The sequence below is a fragment of the Mirounga angustirostris genome, unplaced genomic scaffold, assembly GCF_029215605.1.
Source record: "Mirounga angustirostris isolate CCGP_5_RB_7025 unplaced genomic scaffold, mMirAng1.0.hap1 SCAF_4, whole genome shotgun sequence".
Classification (NCBI taxonomy): Eukaryota; Metazoa; Chordata; class Mammalia; order Carnivora; family Phocidae; genus Mirounga; species Mirounga angustirostris.
Genome location: NW_026991712.1, coordinates 12,020,710 through 12,047,626, shown reverse-complemented (window position 1 = coordinate 12,047,626; position 26,917 = coordinate 12,020,710). Strand labels below are relative to the sequence as shown.

Genomic DNA, 26,917 nt, shown 5'->3' with positions numbered 1-26,917 from the left:
GAACAGCAAATAAAGCCTAAACCCAACAGGAGAAGAGAAATAATAAAAATCAGAGCAGAAGTCAATGAAATAGAAAGCAAAAGAACAGTAGAACAGATCAACGAAACTAGGAGCTGGTTCTTTGAAAGAATTAACAAGATTGATAAACCCCTGGCCAGACTTATCAAAAAGAAAAGAGAAATGACCCAAATCAACAAAATCATGAATGAAAGAGGAGAGATCACAACCAACACCAAAGAAATACAAACAATTATAAGAACATACTATGAGCAACTCTATGCCAGCAAATTAGATAATCTGGAAGAAATGGATGCATTCCTAGAGATGTATCAACTACCAAAACTGAACCAGGAAGAAATAGAAAACCTGAACAGACCTATAACCACTAAGGAAATTGAAGCAGTCATCAAAAATCTCCCAACAAACAAAAGCCCAGGGCCAGATGGCTTCCCAGGGGAATTCTACCAAACATTTAAAGAAGAATTAATAACTATTCTTCTGAAACTGTTCCAAAAAATAGAAATAGAAGGAAATCTTCCAAACTCGTTTTATGAGGCCACCATTACCTTGATCCCCAAACCAGACAAAGACCCCATGAAAAAGGAGAACTCATACAGGAATTCAGTAAAGTGGCAGGATATAAAATCAATGCACAGAAGTCAGTGGCATTCCTATACACCAACAACAAGACAGAAGAAAGAGAAATTAAGGAGTCGATCCCATTTACAATTGCACCCAAAACCATAAGATACCTAGGAATAAATCTAACCAAAGAGGCAAAGGATCTGTACTCAGAAAACTATAAAATACTCATGAAAGAAATCGAGGAAGACACAAAGAAATGGAAAAACGTTCCATGCTCATGGATTGGAAGAACAAATATTGTGAAGATGTCAATGCTACCTAGAGCAATCTACACACTCAATGCAATTCCCATCAAAATACCATCCACTTTTTTCAAAGAAATGGAACAAATCATCTTAAAATTTGTATGGAACCAGAAAAGACCCCGAATAGCCAGAGGAATGTTGAAAAAGCAAAGAAAAGCTGGCAGCATCACAATTCCGGACTTCCAGCTCTATTACAAAGCTGTCATCATCAAGACAGTATGGTATTGGCACAAAAACAGACACATAGATCAATGGAACAGAATAGAGAGCCCAGAAATGGACCCTCAACTCTATGGTCAACTCATCTTCGACAAAGCAGGAAAGAATGTCCAATGGAACAAAGACAGTCTCTTCAACAAATGGTGTTGGGAAAATTGGACAGCCACATGCAGAAGAATGAAACTGGACCATTTCCTTACACCACACACAAAAATAGACTCCAAATGCTTGAAAGACCTAAATGTGAGACAGGAGTCCATCAAAATCCTAAAGAAGAACTCAGGCAGCAACCTCTTTGACCTCAGCAGCAGCAACTTCTTCCTAGAAACATCGCCAAAGGCAAGGGAAGCAAGGGCAAAAATGAACTATTGGGACTTCATCAAGATAAAAAGCTTTTGCATAGCAAAAGAAACAGTCAACAAAACCAAAAGACAACTGACAGAATGGGAGAAGATATTTGCAAATGACATATCAGATAAAGGGCTAGTATCCAAAATCTATAAAGAACTTCTTAAACTCAACACCCAAAGAACAAATGATCCAATCAAGAAATGGGCAGAAGACATGAACAGACATTTTTCCAAAGAAGACACTTCCAAATGGCCAACAGACACATGAAAAAGTACTCAACATCGCTCGGCATCAGGGAAATCCAAATCAAAACCTCAATGAGATATCCCCTCACACCAGTCAGAATGGCTAAAATTAAAAAGTCAGGAAATGACAGATGTTGGCGGGGATGCGGAGAAAGGGGAACCCTCCTACACTGTTGGTGGGAATGCAAGCTGGTGCAGCCACTCTGGAAAACAGTATGGAGGTTCTTCAAAAAGTTGAAAATAGAGCTACCATATGATCCAGCAATTGCACTACTGGGTATTTACCCCAAAGATACAAATGTAGAGATCCGAAGGGGTACGTGTACCCCGATGTTTATAGCAGCAATGTCCACAATAGCCAAACTGTGGAAAGAGCCAAGATGTCCATTGACAGATGAATGGATAAAGAAGAGGTGGTATATATATACAATGGAATATTATGCAGCCATCAAAAGGCAATGAAATCTTGCCATTTGCAACGACGTGAATGGAACTGGAGGGTGTTATGCTGAGCGAAATAAGTCAAACAGAGAAAGACATGTATCATTATCATATGACCTCACTGATATGAGAAATTCTTAATCTCAGGAAATGAACTGAGGGTTGCTGGAGTGGTATGGGGTGGGAGGGACAGGGCAGCTGGGTGATAGTCATTGGGGAGGGTATGTGCTATGGTGAGTGGTGTGAATTGTGCAAGACTGTTGAATCTCAGATCTGAACCTCTGAAACAAATAATATGTTATATGTTAAAAAAAAAAAAAAGAAGAAGAAGATAGCAGGAGGGGAAGAATGAAGGGGGGGAATCAGAGGGGGAGATGAACCATGAGAGATGATGGACTCTGAAAAACAAACTGAGAGTTCTAGAGGGGAGGAGGGTGGAAGGATGGGTTAGCCTGGTGATGGGTATTAAAGAGGGCACGTTCTGCATGAAGCACTGGGTGTTATATGCAAATAATGAATCATGGAACACTACATCAAAAACTAATGATGTAATGTATGGTGATTAACATAACATAATAAAAAAAATCTAAAAAAAAAACACGTAAGATTTAATTATGTGTTTTGTGTCTATAGATCCATAATTCTCAATTCACTCCATGAGAAAGAGATAAAGGAGTTAAAACTCTGAAATGTAATTATCAACGCAAAACTATTAGTATGAGCCTGAACCTAAGTCTGTCTGACTCTAGGGCCAAACTCTCTCCACTACTGGAAATTTTTTAAATCTATGACTAAAAAACAGAGTGGATAAGCACTGACCCAAACTTAACAATGCAGTCCATAAATACTGAATTACAGGCAGGATGGCTTTATCTTGTTTATTTATTGAGGTATGAAATATTTCAAATGGCACCACGGACTCACCACTTGATTTTTATCACTTAATATTATGCTATATTTGTTCTTCATATTTTAAAATAAATTTAAATTTTAGCTGTACCTTTCTATATAACTTTTTCCCACTCAGTATTACATTTCTGATACTTACCCATGTTGATGGATATACCTCTATTTTATTTAACTGCTGCACAGTGATCCATTTGTATCACAATTTATGTATTCATTCCTCCATTCATGCACATTGAGTTTTCTTGTCTTTTATCCCATTCATATTCCTTTCACAAATATGTAAGGTTTTCCCTTGCGTGTATATACAGAAATGGAACTGTTGGGTTATAAGGTATAAACACCCTCAATTGTCTCGATGGTCTATTTTTCTTCTATCTGTACTAGTGAGAAAACACTAACTGCAAAAATGAACCACCTCAGAATTACAGTGACTTAACACATAATATGCTTCTCCTTCTCCTGCTCATTGTCTTTTTCTCAAAAAAGAATATAACTATTCCTCAGCATCTTTTTTTTTAAGATTTTATTTATTTATCTGACAAAGAGAGCACAAGCAGGGGGAGCTGCAGAGGGAGAGGGAGAAGCAGGCTCCCCACTGAGCAGGGAGCCAGATGTGGGGTTCGATCCCAGGATCACGACCTGAGCCACCCAGGCACCCCTGCCCCTCAGCAACTTCTATCAAGTGGCCAGCAGGGACTGACTGGCATTTTGACTCCCAAGGAGTACAAGTCTCCAAAGAAGAATACGTGGCAGGCCATCCCAAGTCAATCATCCAGCACTGATCCAGTCAGCGAGGGCGGGGTGAGTAGGTTTGCAGTTCACCATGGGCTATCGTGAACCCCCTTTTTATGGGGGCCTGGGGAGCGGGCAGTTCTCAGAGCATGGCAGCTGCAGCTCCCAAGAAGTCAACCCTCAAAGAGCATACACAGAAATCCTCTCTGTCCCCATCTCTGCCGAACATTACCAGCTTTCTTTTATGTGTGTTTTCTAGAGCTACAAATATAGAAATCCTTCATTTAGAGATTCTGCTTCTTGGTTATTATATCGTAAGTACTTTTCAGACTTTCATGGGATCATGAATTGTGACAAAGATCATTGAGTTTCAGATCTCGAGAAGAGAGAAAAAAATAAAAGTTCAAGTGGAATAAGAGTAATACATCTGACCTAAAAACCTCTTTCCCAAGCCTAAGCAATTTTAGACAGATGGCCTTTCCAGGGTGATATATAACTTGAAAGACTTTATCTTGGAATGGAGAAAAATAGGAAGTTGTTGACACGTGGCCTTTTCTCAGCCTGGTGCCCTAATGCTCTGGTTTCAACAGGGCCGTGTAACCATTATGGTACTTGTCACTTGCACTGCCAACCAGTCACAAACAGAAACCTCATTTGCTGAGTATATTGCAAAATCCAACATTCCCACCGAATTTTTATATACATATAGAGTTGAAAATAAATAGCATAATTCACAACCTCAGCATCTAGCCATTTCCCAGGTATGTGACCATAGGCAAGTTAATGTCTAGTGTCTCTCTCTGTAAAATGAGAGAAACTGTAACAGCATTTCTAGAGTCCCACAAAGATTACACACAATATGAATACAGAAGCTCACTGAGACACCTTCAATCCAATAATGACCATGATCATAACTAATGAGACAGGGGAGGAGGGAGAGGAAGAGGAAAAGAAAGAGTCAAAACAATGGGTAACACAGGCCGAGTGCTCCTTTCATGTCAGGTGTTAACTATAATCTCTTTATGTCTCATGAGCCCAACCAGCCACCATACAAGGAAAGTGCAGTATTGCCTTCACTTAGCAAATCAAGACATTGAGGCACAGAGAGTTGATAGTGGCAGATGAAAGATCGGGCATGTGCTAATAAGCCAGTTCCTCATTGTCTGGGGCTGCAGGACACAGCATACAAACCTTCTTTGTACGCGTCACCCTCTCACACGAGCCGGGTAGAAGACTTCTGATACAGATACTACCAACCTCCCTTTCAAAGCTGAGTAAAAGGAGGTTTTTAATGGTTTAAGAACCTTCCCACAGGGGTAATGAAGTCGACTCGGAATCAGGTAGATGTCTATCTATCTTTCTACCTATCTATTGGGGGGAAAAAAGAGTGGAGCAAAGAGAAAGAATGTCTTCCTCATTATAATATCGTGTGTAGCAGGTAGCATGGAGAGGGACAACAGCCCAGACTGTCCAGATGGAAGAATTCTGGGAATAAAATCCTAGTTCCATTACTTTAAAAATAATAATAAAAATAATAAAAATTTAAAAAATAAGAAGTTGCACACGGGCAAGTTATCTCATTCTGCTGAGTGGACTCAGAGAGGTGCTCAGTAAGTGGTAATTACATTCCCCTTTGCAAATAATCCCACAGTTCACTACAACATTTTGCTTTTGATGATCATTAATAACATGGACTCTGTCAAACAAACAAACAAAGGAGAAACAGACCCATAAATACTGAGCACAAACTGGTGGTTGCCCGAGGGGACGGGAGGCGGGGCGGGTAAATTGGGTGAAGGGAGAGGGAGGTACAGGCTCCTGGTTATGGGATGAATAAGTCACGGGGATGAAAAGTACAGGGTAGAGAATGTTGTCAATGGTGTGGTAACAGTGTTGCACGGGGACACATGGTGGCTACTTGCGGTGAGCACAGCATAACACACAGAGTTGTGGAATCACTAGGTGGTACACCTGAAACTAATGGAACACTGTGTGTCAACTATACTTCAATTAAAAAAATAATAAGACGGACTCTGTCATTTTTAAGTTCTAAGCCATTCAGGGTCTTATCTTGCTAGTTCATTTTAAAGTGTTTTCGTTCATTCTATCCAGCAGCTTAATTTTTTCTACAAAAACAAACAAGTAAAAAAACATGTTTCCAGATTGGCAGATTTATATTTTTTCTGGATTTTGTTTGTTTGTTTGTTTCTGAGGCTGACAACCTCACTCACGTATCTAACAGGTAGTCTGACTACTCGCAGAGGCTGTAGTCGTAATGTTCCCAAGAGCAGCAACATAGGGAAGGCCACAAGGCTCAAACACTTTACAAGGCTCTTCATACCTCACACTGGCCAAAGCAAATCGTGCCTTTTGTATCAGATGAAAAATTTGATGAGAAGATCTCTGTTCCCTTTCTTGGTTCATTCTTTTAAAAAAAATTACCAATTTGACAAACATCCTTTTCAATTCATATAATTATTTCCAATTGTCCAAGAAATAACCCTAATAAATGGACAGAGGAGTCATCGGTGGACACTGGAGTAGAAAAGAAACTAAAAGATGTTCTCACCAAACCTCTCACCCAAAGCAAAAGTCATCTTGACAGATCCCTCACGTAATCAAGCAAAGGCTTGAATATCTAGAGGAGGTAACTCAGTACCTCACAAAAGAGCTCTGAACTGTTCATTTACACAGCACTCAAACAACAAACATTTATTGAATACGTACTGCATGCACATCAGGACTATCAAAGGCATTATGGATAAGACAATAAATAAGATAAAGTTCCTACCCTTACAGAGATTATATTCCTGGGTAAGAGAGACAATAAAAAACCACGCCAATATGCATATAATAAAAACAAAGAAAAACAAAGCATGATAACAGAAGAGAGTACAGTAAGGGAGCTTTAATAGGGAGTCAAGGAAAGTCTCCCGGAGGAGGTAACATTGAGCAAAAATATCACCTAAAGTGAAGGAGTGAGTCATGTACAAATTTGGAGGGAAAAACATTTACATGGATTGGAAGGAAAAGAGAGAGAACATAAAATGTGAAGAAACCAAAAAGTGAACAAACTTGCATTGCTCCAGTAACAGAAAGAAAACCAATATGGCTAAAACAGAGAGGGAGAAATTTCTTCGGTAATATTTTTTAGTTGAATCCTTCTCATAACTTCTACCTAATAAATTTATTATCTGTTGATTCTCACTTAGTTCAGTAAGTAATTAAGCAAACAAACAGATGCATGGATACATTATCCCAAGGCAGGTAAGCTGAAAGGATTTTCACCCCAGAAGGTGAAACTCCGCAGACCAGAAGAAGGACACCTGAGCCCCACATTCGCACAAGCCCTAGATACTGAGACTAGGGAGACTTTCTCAAGCCTTGTAACCATGAGCCTTCATCCACTGTGCCTAATGCCCACCCTCCACAAAGAAGCCATCAAGAATAACTCCACCTTGCCTCTCGTATCAGTTTTCATGTGTAAAAGTTCTAAGTCAAAGCAATGCTTCTGACTTCCAACCCTAGCAACTACCCTAGGCCCAGCTCTTGATTTCTTGTTCCCCTCCATATATTTCTGCTTTGCCCTCTGGAAATGCAAGTCCATAATCGTCAAACTCCTCTATAATGTAGACTCCTTCTCAGGTCATTCACTCCAACTTCTTTCCTGAATGGAAATCTGGCTCTCCTCTAGACAACACTTCTTTTTACAGTTCTTACTAAAGCCACTGGTTTTAACACAGTCATGAAGTAGGACACTACCCTCTATCTCCCTTGGGATTTCCTGTCACTTTTCTGAAAACCCCTTTTGAGGCTCAAGATATCTGGTTGAGCACTATTCTCTACCAGCTTTGGCCTTCTACTGCACCCCTAGTTATTCCATCTTATTCACTAAAGAACTTGGCATCTGACTCAGAGCGTTCCCCTGAAACTCTATTCCTACCTTGTCGTTTCTGATGTCGGTGACAATACAGATGAGTTATCCAGTAAGCTGGCTTCTCGACAACCTGGACCTTCATCTCGAGGTACCTTCTACTTTCCCGACCTCTGCTACTAACTCCCAGGTTCTCCCCACCTGACACTGTTCTACTTCTGAAGTTACTAATTCAACCACTCAGATCTCAACTTCTGCCCCAGCTTCCTCATCACCTCCTCAAATTACTCTTAGTTTCCAACATTGAAACTCACTGTAAATTGACCTCACTGCTCTAAACCAGGAGCAGTTCACTTCCTGCCCTAAGCAGTTCATATGACCTATCAAATTTCAGTAAGTTTTGGATAAAAATATTCCAAATTCTTCTGTCCCTCTCTCTTCATCTGTCCCTTTTTCATATTTAACTACAAAAACCCTATTCTTGAACTTTTTTCTGTCTATATGCAAGCAGCCAAGCACTGCTGGAAAGAAAGATATAATAGGATATTTCAATCAAGGTCCTAGCAAGAAATATAGAGCAAATTCAAATTGGGGAATTCAGGAAAGTTTTAACAAGGGTACTATTTACAAAGCCATAAGCAGTGTACTGGGCAACTCAGAAAGGATCTTGCCGTACGGGGCTAGCAACAGCCAAGGTGAATTGATCACTCCAAGACCTAAGAGGGGATAAAGGAGGGGCAGCTTACCAAACCCAGAGACAAGGCTACTTGGCAGGATCTATGATTTTGGTTGAGAGGTGCATCTAGACTCCGGCAGCTCCTACGAAAGAGGAGTCGACAGAATAAACACCACAACCTTCCTCTTCTCCTTTCCTCTAATCTCCTGCTATTGCTTTCCATGGACAAAACTTCCTGAAGATAGAAGAGGTGGTGGATATAGCCATATAGGGCATCCCCTGGAGGGTTAGGGGTGCATTTTGAGGGGCAAGTGGAAATTGTCAAGCACAGTGAATATATGGGAATAATCCACAACTATACATTCATGATCATCACCCCAACTGGACTTTGAAAATATTTACACGTTTCTCTTGCTAACACTTTCTCCAACTTTTCACAATTATTTCAAAACTTCCATTCTCTTTAGAACTCCACACTTCACCCCGTGTCCCATTTCACTATTAGCAGATGACCTGGTGTCTAGTTTCTCAGAGAAAACAAAAGCCATCAGAACACTCTCAATTTCCTTGCTACAAATCTACAGAACCCATCCTCTCCAGCTCTCATCCTGCTATCACAGATGAGCAGTTTCTCTTATGCAAATCTACTCCCTCTTCTGCTGTGGATCCTATCCCCTCCCTCCTTCTCAGAAGACCTTATATTGTCCACATTTGTTTTCTCCCTACATAAAATCTCATTCTGCCAGAGCCTTTCCCATCAGCATTTGAACATACTTGATATAGCCCGTATTTAAGAAACTTATTCCAGCTCCTCATGCTCTTCTAGTAAGGACGCATTATCACTCTTCCCTTTTGTAGCCAAGTTTTCCCCCCTAAAACTGTGTATATTTTGTATGTTTACCAATAATAAATAACAAGTCATTCCCTTGAAATAGACTAGTCCAGGGAGGAGCAGAGGGTGAGCTAGATAGATAACCCATTCCCTTCGTTTTACAGATGAAGACCAGAGATGAGCAGTGACCTGCTCAAGGTCATACAGCAAGTTTTAGGATTGAAATTAAATCTGATGATCTAGGCTCACCAGCCCCAGTGCTTTCCCTGCAACAAGCAGCCTCCTTCATTTGACTCACCCCAATAGTAGTAAAAGTATTCACATTTAGAATGTATTCCTATCATAAATTACATTTAATAGCTTGTATAAAATGGAAAAAGTAGTCAGGAAAATGACCCAGGTACCATAAATCTGGCCACATCTCAACTGCCGAGGGCAGAGGAGGCAGGAAGGACCAGGAGGGACCAGAGAGCATAGACACCATTAAAGTTCAATTTTTAAAGGGCAGTGCTTGACTTCAAAAATCTTTAGGTTCCTCTCTTACTGCCTTGAGATCTGCCATCATTTAAAACATTTGTGTCTAAGAATCTTCAATCTTATTAAAATATTTGGCTATATTAAAGTCACATGACATTAGCTCATGATAAATATTTCTACTCCCCAACCCTGATTTATGAGAACCAGCTAGTAAATAGTCTCTGATTCAAACAGTGATTAACCATTATTCACAAAGCAAAATGAGCCTGCCCTGGCACATCAAAATTTAATGTAATCTCATCTTGCTTCACATTTTATCCATAGTTTTATTCTACTTTCCATCTTCTCCCATCTTGCCACAGACTCCAAGAGATGTGCACAAAGGAACGTCTGAAGAGACGTCTCCTGTCAAACCATATCCTGGGGAGATGGCAAGGAGGACTCAGGGAATCATAGTAACTGACTGTTACTATCAGAACACAATTGGAAGTGGTCTTCAGGGGAAGGTGTGAGATTTGCCATGAGTCCCCTATCTTGAATCAATTCAAGACTAGACGTTAAAAGGCAAACCCCAGCCTTCCTGGAAAAGAAGGAATTTGACTGTTGAGGACATAATATGGGCAGTATGTGTTTGGTAGATCAATGGTAATTTGTCAGGCTTTCCAACCATAGTGATGGTTAATCCAGGAAGTGAATCATTTCTCAGGGTGATTGCTCTTAAGAGAGCCATATAGTCAATTCCTCCCTCCACCATGGATTTCCAGTCACTAAAGTCATCGAGTTGCCCTGAACACCCCTCAAAATAATGTGCTGTTACTGTAAAGGGCCTCCTGTGGCTCACTACAGACCACATCTGGTCCATGCCTTCAGATTCCCTTTCCACCATGCCCTGCTCACCTTACGTTCAAAGTTCCTACCACGCCAGTTTCTCTCAGCATTGCTCTGTCTGCCGGGGTCCCAATCATCTCTCAAAATTCATCTCAACTGTCTTCTTTTGGGAAAATGTCCCTAAGTATATCCCTCCCCATGTCCTTTATAGCAACTCTTCTCAAACTTGAATGTGCAAATAAATTACCTAGGGATTTTGTTAATATGCACATTCTCATCCAGTGGGGCTATGGTACAGGGTCTGCCTTTCCAGCAAAGTCCTAGATGATGCTGATGCTGATGCTGATGCTCTATGGACACCCTGGGCACTAAGACTCTGTAGCATAAGAGCACCTCTCCCGAGCTCTGACAACACCCCGGGCACTAACCTCTTTCCTACAACTCTTTTGCAACCGTTCAATTGCAGTTTTATCTCTACCAGTCGACAGGGGCTCTTGAGGTCAGAAACTATGACTCTTTCAGGTGCAAGTGGCAAGAATCCAACTAAATGGAGAACAAGGGAAAAGGTAAGGGATGTTTTGGCTCAATCATCTGAAACAAAAAATCTAGAAACATCCAGGTTCAGACACAGCTAGATCCACATGTTCAAATGATATTGTCAGTACTCAGTTCTCTCCCTCTCTTGACTCTGCTTTATTTTGTTTGGCTTCTTTATTAGGAAGTGAAAGTGCTGAGCTTAGCAACTTCAAGAAGAAGAAATACACTCCTTTCCAGGTAATCAGAGACTAATGAAACAGAGAGGTTAGATAAGCAATATCTAATCAAAGATATTAAGTCCACTAACAGAGACATGTTCGGGGTACAACAAGACCTGAGGTGATAAGGGACCTACTCAACCTGGAGAATCCAATGAGGGTAGATGGGACAGGCCTTCCAGAAGAGATGATGTCAAATCTAGGTCTTATAGGTCCATTATTAGGGAAGAGCATCCAGGGAGAAGTCACCCTAAATGCTCCCCTTAGCAACTTCAGTAATAATGTACATCAAAATCAGGAAAGCCAGTCTGATACCCAGATAGCTGAGATTGACAATGCCATGTATTAGGGTGTTTGGAAATATCTAAATAGTCTGAGCAAGATCCTGAAATCAAAATGCTGGTAAGTTAAACGCCATGTAATCTTTATTTTACAGTAGAGAAAATAATTTGAAACTCAGAAATTTGAAATGACCAAACGTTTACTGACTATTTTGAAGACATTAATAATTCCACTGCTTATTCCCAAATACCCAGGTGCATGAAGTAATACTAATACAACCATAATTTCAGAGATCAATAAAATAAGTATTCCAAGGGAGACAAATTTCCGTCTAATCAAGCTTTTTACAAAGAAGAGAGAAGCAAAGAAGGTTTCTAAGAAATATATCCATGCACATGCTGAAAAGACTGTAAAGATGATAGTAGAAAAAAGTGTCATAAATTCACCTAGCAAATATTTCATGCACACAGAGTATGGGGCAGACACAGAGACAGGGAACCTAAGAAAGGTTACAAAAACAAGTAGTTGCCTCTGCCCTACGATGGGAACCATTATTGAGAAAATATCTTCAGGGATATTAAAAATTCCCAATGCTAGACAGGCACCTGGGTGGCTCAGTCAGTTAAAAGTCTGACTCTTGATTTTGGCCCAGGTCATGATCTCAGGATCATGAGATCAAGCACCATGTTGGGCTCCATGCTGGGTGCGGAGCCTGCTTGAGATTCTCTCCCTCTCCCTCTGTCCTTCCCCCCACTCACGCACTCTCTCTAAATAAATTTTTAAAACTTAAATCTTTAAAAAAAAATTCCCAGTGCTAGGGCTTCAAGAAAAAGAATAATAGGATTGAGGTAAAGGTCCATTATCAGTACATTAAACTTGTTTAATTCAAACATACCAGAGAACATTCAAACACACATGCATACATGTATGGGTACACCATATGAAGCTGCCAGGCTCATTGGTTATGCTTATTAACCCTGAATCCAGATTTTCTGGATGCAAATCCCAGCCCCACTGAGTGCTAATTGTATGCCATGTGGCAAATCATTTAACCTCTTTTGCCTTAATCCTCACATCTAAAAAATGGAAACAATTAAGTACATGCATTTGATAATTGCTGTGAAGATTAAAAGAGATCATGCATGTAATGTGTTTGGAGCAGGCCCTAGAATGCAGTTCTTCTAAGAGTTTGCTCTCATAATGGTAGATGGCTGTTCCCTCCACTCCCTTGAGTAAGGATGAGGTGGGCTCTGGGAATCTGTATATATAAGCCTTTCTCAGCTCCAGCTCTTCTCACTGAGGATGTCAAACCTCTCAGAGTATGTTCCTTTGGGGTCCAAGAATACATCATGCCCTTAAATGCAAACCATAGGGACCCAAGACTTTTTGAGTATACACGATATCCCCAATGAGGGCTCACTTTAGAATCTTACTACCTGCAAGGTGTAATTCTAATGTCTAGAGTTACATGCCAAGATGGAGTGTGCTTACTGGAAGGGCCAAGGACCAGGAGTCAGAGACTTCTGTTCTCGTTCCAACTTAGCCATGGCCATTTTCTGTGATCTGGATACATCACTCAACTCGGTCTCGTTTTCTTATGCAATAAAATGAGGATAATATCGAGGCTGTTGCCAAGATCAAACTAATGTAAATGTGCTTTGAAAATAAAGGAAGGAAATTAGAGAAGAATAAAGGAAAAAAGGAAGAGAAGAGGAAGGGAAGGAGGGAATGAACGCAAGTGTGGTCCAGGGCAGGGTTACAAATGCTGATGGGTTGATGGTACCCTGAATTCTCACTGCCTGTAAATAAACTCCAAACATGACTATTGTGATATAAAGAAAAGAGCAATGATGGGGAACATTGAAGAAACATTGGTAAGGGAAATTACAAATCCTCTTCTCTGGGGTTTCCTGCACTTAGAAGGGGGATCCACTGTGGGATATTCCTGGCCTCTCTCCTCTCTCTTTCACTTTCCCCTCTTCTCACCATCCCCCACCCCAAAAGAATGGTAAGTTTGGAAGGAGAAAGAGGGCCTACATAGCTGACCGTCCTCCATTCTTCCTCATGGAAGTCTTGCTTTTCTCTGCTTCGAAAGCACGTGGGGAGACACCTCTCTCCTGGTCCACAGTTCAAGGATCAGGTGAGTAAGTAGGCCTCAGTGTAAGGAAGCCCATTAGGCCTCACAGAAAGGCCACAGTTCCAGCCTTCTCATGTTTCTCTTTTAGGGTAAAATGCCTCAGCTAATGTGCATTCTGCTGTGCTCCCCCTGGTGCCAGAAACACCAGCCTGTAAAGGCTGCTTGCTTGGGAATGGGTAAGCCAGTCTCTGCTTTCTCTCTCGCCTGTTCAATAATTAATGGTTCATATTAGTCAACACTAATGATTATATTATTATTCCTTGTCTTTGACATTAAATAAGAATTGGTCTTATATATCTTCTATAACATTAATAAGAGCAAAAACAAAAATTCATTTTAGAATATCATTTTACAGTTATGAAACATTTCCCATTTATTAATTTATTCAGATCTCAAGTTGCCCTATTCGGTGGTCAGGGAAGTTATTATGATCCATATTTTAGATGAGGAAATTGAAGTTCAGAGAGATGATCTTTAAGAGCTATTCAGCTGAAAAAATACAAAGCAGGGCTAGAAGCCAGACCTTCAGACTCTTTTTTAATGTTCGTTCTCAAATGACAAGTCATTCCATTATCCCCTCCTGGACTGAACAAACTGCACCTCACCGTATGGAGTACAGGAATACCCACTAAAGCACTCTTAGACTATACAGTCCTAATTCACTGGCCTTTATAAGGATCACAGGGCATTTTCACATATATAAATATAAAGGGTATTTATAAACTGAAAAGTGCTGAACAAATGCAAGACATTATTGTCCCATTGTTCTTACTTCAGATGTCCCATGTTCCTAAGTCACTTCACAAGTCTTTACAATGCTGGTGGAGTTTGGGTTAACTGATCCATTGTTTGTCTGTGGATTTCACATTTGTCAAGTATGAGGGAAACCAGACTTCATGAAGCAATTAAGCAGTCCAAGCCAGATCAGAGAAGATGTTTTGCTAGAAGCGATGGGAGCCAGACACATCCAGCTCTGTGTAAATTATACATGTATCTGCTTCAGAGATTGTATCACCACTCTTTGTCTGTTCTGCTTGTCCCTAACCCCGAGGATTTCACTTAGCCTTGGGCCGATAGCCCTCACTTGTATCTTCCACAGTTCTGGCCAATATGGCAATTCCTCCTGCCTGTTAAGGAGTCTGGTCAACTTGACCTGGGCCAAGCAATTTATTGAATTTTATTTAAAGGTAGATCATTTGTTTTCCTCAATATGCAAGTCTAATTCATGGAAAACCTTCAACAAGAAGATTATACTCGACTCATTTTGGAAAACTAAGACAACAGGCATTGACCTTTAAGTTAGACCAAAAATAAGGTGATATGGTGGAAAGGGCATGGTGTTTTGAATCAGGGAGACCAAGGTTCCATTCTCTGTTCTGCATTATAAACTTTGAATTCAAGTATGCTGTATATGAGCTACTTTTTATGGAATGCTTACTATGTTCTAGGACCTATTATTACTCTTTTACCTAATTTCACAATGTCTCCATTTAACTATGCATAGTTGTTCAGTAAATACTTACTGAACAACTACTATGTGGTAAGCACTGGGCCAACAGCACTGAGCCTGGAATTTATATTCCATTTAGGAAGACACACACTGAACAAGAAATTTTAAGTGTGAGGAGTATCAGGAGGGAGAAGTTCAGAGTTTTGTGTGACCATATAAAAGAGGTACCCGAGCCATCTCCACAGTCAGGAAAGACTCAAGAATGAGTAGAAAGTTAGCCAGGCTAAAAGAAAAAAGGGGTGGGGGAGGGACAGAGCATTCCAGGTGAAGAGAAAAGAAAGTGTGAAGGTTATGTGATAGGAAAGAGTATGTGACTCACCTGAGGTACTGAAACAAAGCCTAGTATGGCTGAAGCATAGAAAAGATGAAACATAGCAGGAGATGGGGCGGGAGAGAGAGATACAAAGCTTTGTTGAGCATATAAAAATTTATTTCATCTTTAGAGCCATAGAAGTCACAAAAAGGTAAGTGGGGGATTATAGGATTAGATTTGGGGTTGAACAACTCCCTCTGGCTGCAAATAGAGAATGATTTTGAAGTAGGATAGGCAGAAGAAGATGCAGGGAGACCAGAAGTGAGCAGATGGACCATGGACTGAAATGACAGAGATAGTAGACAGATTTGAAAAGTATTCAGTACATAAGGAACAGAACTTGATTGATGACACAAAGAATGAGGAAGCTCTAGAAAAGAAACAAAAGTAATACCCAAGGATCAGGCTTGATCAATTGGGTGACTGGTGGTTCCATTTACTGAGGTAAGGTATACTAGACAAGCAACAGAGTGATTATGGAGGGAGCAGGGCGGACAATGGACATGAGGAAAGACAGCCGAAGCTAAGTTGAGAGTACATTACCCAGGGTCAGGTAGTTGGGGAGTGCTGAGATTTAGTCAGATAGTGGAACTTCAAAGCCCTAGAGTTTTGCCATGATGCACTGTTTCTGCTAAGCTCTCTGAACTTCAGTATCCTCATCTAGAACACGGATGTAATACCAGTCTTATGGGTGGTTATTAATGTTATTTATTTAAGTTATATTGTTTTTCTAGGATGGGCTTTCTAACTACCTGGGGCTGCTTTACTAGCTTCCCAACTTAATGACTCCCACCCACCAACACAGAGAAACATGTCCAAGAATATAAAAAAAATTGCAATTTGTGTGGAAAAGGAGGGCAGCAGCGTTTACCATGTACTTTCTGCCCATCCAGCCAGTACTCCCTCAAAAATTTTAAAATTTTCTGTGTATATTTTCTCTAACTTTCCTCTGCAGTGAGACATGGGGAGGAAACATTAGTTTGCTTTGCATTTGTAAATATGTGTCATAACTGGAAAAAAAGCCAAGCCACCAATAGCCCAGGAGACCAACTTCTATAATGATATGGGTTGTTTGCAGACACTTATGGATAAAAATGTTTGAGTAAAACTGATCTTGGATACTGTACTCCATGAAGTTTATGCCATGTGGCAAAGAATTAAAAAAAAGAAATCTCACATTGATTTCACCAACTGAGATCATTTGAGATGACACAGCGTAGAATCACTCATCAAAATGTTAGATAATTTGTCAGTAGGAAGTTTCCTCTATTTCCTGCCCACTCCTGGCCTATCCTAGCCAAATATTCCCATCAGGTTCCTATAATCTTAGCCAAGGGATTCACTCCTGTCCCATCCTCCTGGGACAGGAGCGAATCCTGAAGAAGCCTTGCTTCTTCAGGAATAAGGGCATGCTTCTTCAGAATAACATCCTAGAGATGCTGACACTGGAGTCGGCTAATTTTTAGATGGCTGCTTAGAGTTTTGTTCTCAGCACATGTTCTGTCTTTGTGGTCTCTAGACCCGGACATCGTGGCCCTTTACCCTCACTTCCTTCTCTTCTGTTCCTTGGCTGTAGTGCTTGAGTGCACCTGTCTCCACACTCCGACCAGCTCCCTGTGCATCCAGGTGTCTGTTCCCTTCCTCTGCTTGTGTCTACTTATCTGCTTCCACAGCCTTGCCCCAGCCTTCAGGTGCTCCCATGAGCCCTCAGGTGCTCCCCTTGACACTTATTCTATGGTGCTGAAAAGTCCCCTTTACAGGTCTGTCATCCTTACTGGGCTACTCAAGAGGAGTCCTGCTCCCCTCTGTATCTCCAAGGCCTACTACAGAAGTTGGCAAGTAGGAAACACATAATATGACTTTGTAAACTAAACCCCTCACTTATAGAGCTCCAGAATCTCTTCAAACAGCAGAGCTGATCTTGTGTCATATCACAATACATCGTACAGTATCATATCATATGTATTTTACAGAAGGCAGAGAAGTGAGGGTATGTCAATGAACACTAGGAATTGAGTTACTTGTCCTTCACATATCGTTCAGATTTTTAGATACTCATCTATCCTATTTTGGTATAAAGGAATCACTAAAAAGCTGTTAGAGGTAGCAAAGTCTCTTAAAGCAAAAGAGTAGACTGTTTTCAGAGCCTAATTCTCAGCTCCTCACTCCCACCCAAGGACAACCACTTCCAGGATTAGAGCAAACAGAACAAAAAGTGATTCTATTTTCAAACACATCAATCCATCTTGAACTTATCAAGTTCCAGAGCCAGAGCTTATGGATCTCACTTCAGGGTGAGAGGGGAGGAGTCACATGCCACTTGGAATATGGTAGGTTCTTGCTAATTATGTATTCAGTGGATGAATCATTAGATAATCCTACAGTTTCTCTCAACACTAATGTCACTGTAAGCAGGGAGATTCCATCAGACCCTGGACTGATGCCCACTTTGGACAAGCCCTGGGCTTTGTGTCTGGGTGTTCCAAACCCTACACCTTTCTACGCAATTTGACAGTAGCTAAGACTTGACTTCCAGCTTAGCTCGAATTCTTGACCATTTCTCTCTGTATTTCTATTTCTCTAACTTCCTCAAACATTAGCCTATGAAAAGCCATTGACTTTTCCCCCTTTCACTCTAGACACCTGGTTAGTTTAATGCTTTTTTACTTTTTTAAATCATGGTAAGAACCTTAACATGAGATCTACCCACTTAACGAAATTTTAAGTGTACAACGCAGTATTGCTAACTCTAGACATGATGCAGGTCTCTAGAACGTGGTCTTCACTTGATCTTAGCCAAAAGGCCAAGAAGCGATTCTAGAACGTGGTCTTACAGAACTTAAAGTTTATACCCATTGAACAATGTCAAAGAAAGTTATGTAATATAATGGGGACTGTGTTAGGCTGGAAGGATATGAGTCCCTTTTCCATCATGTGTGTCCCAGGACAGGTTTGCTAATTCCCTTGACCCTGGTTTCTTCAAGGACAATAGGAGTGTAAAGATCATTTTCCTGTCTGCCTCACTTGGTAATGATGAAAGTCACATGAGACCACATGTGGCTTCACAAATATTATTACTACATATTTAAACACTCTGAGGTGTTCCAATGGTAATGTGTTAGGAATATTTACATTTTGGGAGGAATAATAGGATAGATCAAAAATCAAAAACTGGTGACTCCTGGGAACCACCCAGCCACTAGAAGTGTTTTATCTGGCCTGCATGGTGTTTTGGGTTTTTTTTTTAAGATTTTATTTATTTGACAGAGAGAGACACCGCAAGAGAGGGAACACAAGCAGGGGGAGTGGGAGAGGGAGAAGCAGGCTTTCCACTGAGCAGAGAGCCCAATGCAGGGCTTGATCCCAGGACCCTGGGATCATGACCTGAGCAGAATGCTTAATGACTGAGCCACCCAGGCACCCCTGGCCTGCATGGTGTTTTTATGTACTGGGGCCAGTCCTAAAAAGTATGATTTGATATATATATAAAAAAAAAAAAAAACCAGAATCCTAATGTCTCTTTAAAACTGGAACTCTAGCAATACAGGGCCTGTTTCCCGGGGGGTGGGGTGGGGGGACATTTGGCTGGAGCTGAGTAACACCTGCCCTTTTGGATAAATCATGACCTCTACAATTCACTGCAGTTCCCACCTGTCACACAGGTATATGTACCTGAACACACACCTGTTTCACTCATTTCAGTTAATGGTCTGGATCCAGTAGTCATTTTTCTTGTGGCCCACTGGTGTAGCTGAAATAGAGCCAGAAAATCCTGGATTCAAATTCTGACTTTTCCATTTAGTACCTTTGTAACTATAGACAAGAGATTAACCCATCTGAAATTCTCCATCCTCTCACTTTTCATATGGACATAAAACTATTTAATATGTAAGGTTTTATGAGACTTAGATATGGTGTTTATACAGTGGTAGGCACATATTCATTAAAAGACATCATGTTATTTGAAATGAAAGTCATACTGGAAGAAAACTGTAGCAAAAGGAAGGTATCTCTAATGGTAGAAATTAAGGCATTGGGGAAAAGACGTTTTCATATAGAGAAATTTCTACACATAGGATTTGAACTTTATGAGACCACACAGCTGCTCCTAGAACTTCAATGATTAATATAAATAAATAATGGTCTGTCAGAATAGCCAGGCTGTCTTGAACAACCCCCAATTTTCAATCAGGGAATATTGTGTGTGTGTTCATTGCTCCCTTCCAGCTCTTCCATTTTTTCATATGTTGTGCTCTTCTCAATCTTGCCAAGCCTTCATGCATCTCAATCGTCAAGATCCAGCTTGCATGTCCATTTTCTGAGAAGTTCGTCCCTGCCACCTTCAGGTTAGATTAGCTGCCCCTTCCTCTGTACCTCCACAGCATCTGAAATTTCTTTCTATCATTAACAATAATTACACAGAGCAGTAAATTTTCTTACTTGTATACCTCACTCAATATTGTAAGGCCCCCAGGGGCAAGAATGATATCTGTGATTAATTTTATGTGTCAAATTAGCTGGGCCACAGTACCCATACATGATCAGACATTATTCTAGATGTTTCTATGAAGGTATGTTTTTGAAGACATACAAATGTTTAAATGAGTACATTTTGAGGAAAGCAGATTACCCTCCATAATATGGGTGGGCTTTGTACAATCACAGTTGGAGGTCTTAACAGAAAGAGACAGACCCCCTAAGCAAGAAAGAAGCCGGCCTTAGACTTGGACTACAAACCCCTCCCTGGATCTCTGGCCTGCCAGCCCACTCTGCCGAGCTGGGACTTGCCAGCTGCCACAATCTCAAGAGCCATTGCTTAAAACAAATCTCTCTATATGTACAGGGATGTGTCCTGTTGGTTCTGTTTCTCTGGAGAACCCTGACTAACAGGTGTCTTGTGAACCATTGTCTCTCCTCCATCTGTGGCAAACAGCAGGCATTGAGGAATTGTGGAAGGAGTAAGCACATACATTGAAATATGAACAAATGTTGCAGGAAAAGATTTTTCACTGCACGAAAGGTTAGGTGAATTTACCTCTAAGTTCTCTTCCAACTTTAAAAAACAATGATTCCTTTAAGTCTGGATGTATCTTCCATGCCAATGGACATCAAAAGAAAGCTGGGGTAGCGATTCTTATATCAGACAAATTAGATTTTAAGCTAAAGACTGTAGTTAGAGACACAGAAGACACTATACCATTCTTAAAGGGTCTATACAACAAGAAGATCTAACAATTGTAAATATCTACACCCCCCTAACATGGGAGCAGCCAACTGCTAACCAAAATAAAGAGTCATATTGATAATAATACACTAATTGTAGCAGACGTCAATACTCCACTCTCAGCAATGGACAGATCATCTAAGCAGAAAATCAACAAGGAAACAAGAGCTTTGAATGACACACTGGACCAGATGGACCTCACAGATATTTACAGAACATTCCACCATAAAACAACAGAACATTCATTCTTCTCGAGCGTATATGGAACTTTCTCCAGAATAGACCACACACTGGGTCACAAATCAAGTCTCAACCAATACCAAAAGATTTGGATTATTCCCTGCATATTCTCAGACCATAATGCTTTAAAACAGCAACTCAATCACAAGAAAAAATTTGGAAGAAATTCAAACACTTGGAAGCTAAAGACCACTCTGCTCAAGAATGTTTGGGTCAACCAGGAAATCAAAGGAGAACTTAAACAATTCATGGAAACCAATGAGAATGAACACACATCGGTCCAAAACCTATGGGATACTGCAAAGGCAGTCCTAAGGGGGAAATATATAGCCATCCAAGCCTCACTCAAAAATATAGTAAAATCCTGAATTCATCAACTAACTTTACACCTTAAAGAATTGGAGAAAAAGCAACAAGCGATGCCTAAGCCACACATCAGAAGAGAAATAATTAAGATTAGAGCAGAGATCAATCAATTAGAAACCAGAAATACAGCAGATCAGATCAACGAAACTAGAAGTTGGTTCTTTGAAAGAATTAATAAGATCAATAAACCACTGGCCAGACTTATCCAAAAGAAAAGAGAAAGGACCCAAAGTAATAAAATTATGAACGAAAGGGAGCGGTCACGACTAACACCAAGGAAATAGAAACAATTATTAGAAATTATTATCAACAACTATATGCCAAAAAATTAAGCAACCTGGAAGAAATGGATGGTTCCTGGAAACCTATAAACTACCAAGACTGAAACAGGAAGAAACTGACAACCTGAATAGGCCAATAACAAGTAACGAGATTGAAGCAGTGATCAAAAACCTCCCAAAAAACAAGAGTCCAGGGCCTGATGGATTCCCTGGGGAATTCTACCAAACATTCATAGAAGAAATAATAACCTTTCTCCTGAAGCTGTTCTAAAAAACAGAAAGAGAAGGAAAGCTTCCAGACTCATTCTATGAGGCCAGCATCACCTTAATCCCCAAGGCAGGCAAAGACCCCATCAAAAAGGAGAGTTTCAGACCAATATCCCTGATGAATATGGATTCCAAAATTCTCAACAAAATCCTAGCTAATAGGCTCCAACAATACATTAAAAGGATCATTCACCACGACCAAGTGGGATTTATCCCCGGGATGCAAGGGTGGTTCAACATTCACAAATCAATCAATGTGATAGAACACACTAATAAGAGGAAAGAGAAGAACCATATGGTTCTCTCAATTGATGCAGAAAAAGCATTTGACAAAATACAGCATCCTTTCCTGATTAAAACTCTTCAGAGTATAGGGATAGAGGGAACATTCCTCAAGCTCATAAAATCCATCTATGAAAAACCCACAGCGAATATCATCCTCAATGGGGAAAAGCTGAGAGCCTCTCCCTTAAGATCAGGAACACGTCAAGGATACCCACTCTGGCCACATAGTACTAGAAATCCTAGCGACAGCAATCAGACAACAAAAAGAAATAAAAGGTATTCAAACTGGCAAAGAAGAAGTCAAACTCTCTCTCTTCGCAGATGACATGGTACTTTATGTGGAAAATCCGAAAGACTCCACCCCCAAATTACTAGAACTCATACAGCAATTCAGTAATGTGGCAGGATACAAAATCAATGCACAGAAATCAGTTGCTTTCTTATACACTAACAATGCAACTGCAGAAAGAGAAATTAGAGAAACTATTCCATTTACAATAGCACCAAAAACCGTAAGATGCCTCGGAATAAACCTAACCAAAGAGGTAAAGGATATACACTCTAGGAACTACAGAAAACTCATGAAAGAAATTGAAAAAGACACAAAAAGATGGAAAAACATTCCATGCTCACGGATCCGAAGAATAAACATTGTTAAAATGTCTATGCTACCCAGAACAATCTATACCTTCAGTGCCATCCCGATCAAAATTCCAGTGACATTTTTCAAAGTGCCTGAACAAACAATCCTAAAATTTGTATGAAATCAGAAAAGACCCCGAATCGCCAAGGAAATGTTGAAAAAGAAAAACAAAGCTGGGGGTATCATGCTGCCTGATTTGAAGCTATATTACAAAGCAGTGCTCACCAAGACAGCATGGTACTGGCACAAAAACAGACATACAGACCAATGGAACAGAATAGAGAGCCTAGATATGGACCCTCAACTCTATGGTCAAATAATCTTCGACAAAGCAGGAAAAAACATGCAATGGAAAAAAGACAGTCTCTTCAATAAATGCTGCTGGGAAAATTGGACAGAATGAAACCCAACCATTCTCTAACACCATACACAAAGATAAACTCAAAATGGAGGAAAGACCTCAATGTGAGACAGGAATCCATCAAAATCCTAGAGGAGAACATAGGCACTAACCTCTTCGACATTGGCCACAGCAACTTCTTTCAAGATACATCTCCAAAGGCAAGTGAAACAAAAGCAAAAATGAACTTTTGGGACTTCATCAAGATAAAAAGCTTCTGCACAGCAAAGGAAACAGTCAACAAAACAAAGAGGCAACCCACAGAATGGGAGAAGAGATTTGCAAATGACACTACAGACAAAGCACTGATTTCCAAAATCAGTAAAGAACTTCTCAAACTCAATACCCCAAAAACAAATAATCAAGTCAAAAAATGGGCAGAAGACATGAACAGACACTTCTCCAAAGAAGACATACAAATGGCTAACAGACACATGAAAAAATGTTCATCATCATTAGCCATCAGGGAAATCCAAATCAAAACCACACTGAGATACCACCTCACACCAGTGAGAATGGCCAAAATTGACTAGGGAAGAAACAACAAATGTTGGAGAGGTTGTGGAGAAAGGGGAACCCTCTTACACTGTTGGTGAGAATGCAAGTTGGTACAGCCACTTTGGAAAACAGTGTGGAGGTGCCTCAGAAAATTAAAAATAGAGCTACCCTATGACCCAGCAATTGCACTACTGGGTATTTACACCAAAGACACAGATGTAGTGAAAAGAAGGGCCATATGCACCCCAATGTTCACAGCAGCAATGTCCGCAATAGCCAAACTGTGGGAAGAGCTGAGATGCCCTTCAACAGGCAAATGGATAAAGAAGATGTGGTCCATATATACAATGGAATATTACTCAGCCATCAGAAAAGATGAATACCCAACTTTTACATCAACATGGATGGGACTGGAGGAGATTATGCTAAGCAAAATAAGTCAAGCAGAGAAAGTCAATTATCATATGCTTTCACTTATTTGCAGAACAAAAGGAATAGCATGGAGTATATTAGGAGAAGGAAGGGAAAAATGAAGGGGGGGCATCAGAGATGGGAGATGAACCATGAGAGACTATGGACTCCGAGAAACAAACTGAAGGTTTTAGAGGGGAAAGGGGTGGGGGGATGGGTTAGCCCAGTGATGGGTATTAAGGAAGGCACATATTGCATGGAGTACTGGGTGTTATATGAAAACAGTGAATCATGGAACACTACATCAAAAACTAATGATGTACTGTATGAGGACCAGCATAACATAATAAAATTAAATTAAATTTTAAAAAATTAAAAATAGAAATACTATGTGATCCAATAATTCCACTACTGGATATTTACCCAAAGAAAATGAAAACATTAAAACGATATACGTGAAAAAAAAATTATTCCAAAAAACCCGAAAAATACAAAAAGCTGTTAAAAGATGTTTTAAATGTGTTGAAACTTTCACTCAGCTCTTCCTATATATTTTTAATGGGTATAAAATTTGATACAATTAACTTGGATAGTTTCATCAAGAATGTTAAAATTTAGGGTCACCTGGCTGGCTCAGTAGGAAGAGCATACAACTCCTGATCTTAAGAGTCATGAGTCTGAGCCCCAGGGTGGGTGTAGAGATTACTTAAATAAATAAATTTTTTTTAAAAATAATGTTAAAATTTATCTCTTTTGGTCCATTTATAAGGAAAGATACATATTACATCACTATTAATAGTTAAAAATTGAAAAAACAAATTTTCAAGAATTAGAAAAGATTATAATGACATTATAGTTAAATGTGCTATACTTAAATGTGCTACATAGCCAAACTTAAATGTGCTACACAGAAAGGCAGTCAATATCATTAGTCATTAGAGAAATAAAAATTAAAATCACAATGAGATACTCGTATAACCTATTAGAATGATTAAAATGAAAAAAAAAAAAAAACTTGACAACATCAAGTGCTGGTGAAGAAACAGAGAGACTAGAACTCCACACTTTTCAGGTGGGAATACAAAATGTACAACCACTTTGGAAAACCAATTTGTAGTTTCTTATAAACACACACTCACCATATGATGCAAGAGTCATGAACACTTAAGTTCACACAACAACCTGAACACAAAGGTTCATAGCAGCTTTATTCATCATCTCCCCAGACTGGAAACAACTCAAATTTCCTTCAGCTGAGGATATATAAACAAACTGTGGCACAGCCATTAACTGGAATACTATCTGCCAATAAAAAGAAAAGAATATTAATTACATGCAATGATGAGGATGAATCTGAAATTCTTCCCTAGGTTAAGTGAAAGAAGCCAGACTCAAAGGCTATATGCTCTAGGTTTCCATTTCCATGACATTCTGGAACATGCAAAGCTACAGGGACAACACACAGACCAGTGGTTTCCAGGGGCTGGGAGTAGGGGAAAGGTTGACTACAAAATGGCACAAAGGAAGGATCTGGTGATGGAACTGTTCTATATACTGACTGCAGTGATGGTCACATATATTTGTCATGTAGTTGCCATGTATAAATTTGTCAAAACTCACAGAATTATATACTACATAGGATGGCTTTACCTGTATATAAATCGTATCTCAATAAAAAGTTAAAAAAAAATACTATGATTCCATTCCCAGTCACTTCGTGGAAGATCTTTTCTTCTCTGAAATCACAGAAAATGTAGGCCACCTCTTATTCTGTCTTGTATGATAGTGACATATCTCCCCCCAAAACTGAGAATTCCTTGAGGGCAGAAAAGTTAAATGTGAACACCTCCTGTTCTGGTGCAGTACCCTTGGTAGATACTCTGTGAATAAATCAAATGAATTAGATTGGATTGCACTGAATTGCTCCTGAAGTCTCTCTCTAAGTGTTCCAAACAGGCCTTTCATACCCCTCAGGTCTATAATAAATAATGAGCTGTTCTGCTTATTTGTCATATTTTCCTAATTGTTTTAATGCATTGTATTGATTTTTGCATAATATCTTTAATAAAAATCCTTCTGAAGTCTCTCAATGCCAACTAGTAATAAATGTTAAAAGAAATCAGGGCCTATTTGGAGGTTATTTTTCTTTTAATTAATTCAATAGTGATTAAGTTAGTGGGAAAAAATCAGAATGTCCAAATAGAAAAGTTCAAATTTAAAAAAATTACATGGGCTAAATTAGTTTCCATTTGCTTAGGACATTACTATTCACAAGACACTGCTCTATTCCAGGACATTAAATCAACCTGAGCGACATAAGGTAAAACTGAGATCCAGAGTTAGCAATTACTATCACTTATGGTCACATTTACTATGCACTAGACACTGTTACATGTTTTAAATATGTGAATTCATTAATTTTCCTAACAATAAGAAGAGGTGGGTCCTATTACTTCCCTCCTTAAAGAAGGGGGAACAGAAGCCAAGGAAAGTAAGGCAATCTATAATGGTTAATTTTATACATCAACCTGAGCGGATCCCAGTGCTACCCAAGTATTACCATCCGGTGTGTCTGTAAAGGTGTTTCTGGATGAGATGATCATTTAAACCGCAGAGTAGAGCAGACTGCTCTGTGCAATATGGGTAGGCATCACTGAATCCTTCGAAGGCCTGAATAGAACAAAAAGGCAGAGGAAAGGAGAATCTGACCTTTTCTGCCTCACTACTTGAACTGGGACACTGGTCTTCTCCTGCCCTTGGACTGAGACTTACACCATTGGCTCCCATGATTCTCGGCCTCCGGAATTGGGCTGAATGACAACAGAAGATTT

General features: G+C 39.9%; 1 long non-coding RNA gene across 1 annotated transcript in view; it reads right to left on the bottom strand.

The window, feature by feature from the left end:
* The window catches only part of LOC129046412 (uncharacterized), a 50,952-nt gene that overhangs the window by 21,994 nt on the left and 2,041 nt on the right, over window positions 1-26,917 (bottom strand). Inside the window, exon 2 of the long non-coding RNA XR_010410391.1 lies at window positions 25,226-25,388. This is a non-coding gene — a long non-coding RNA (uncharacterized LOC129046412). The remainder of the gene's footprint in view (window positions 1-25,225; window positions 25,389-26,917) is intronic.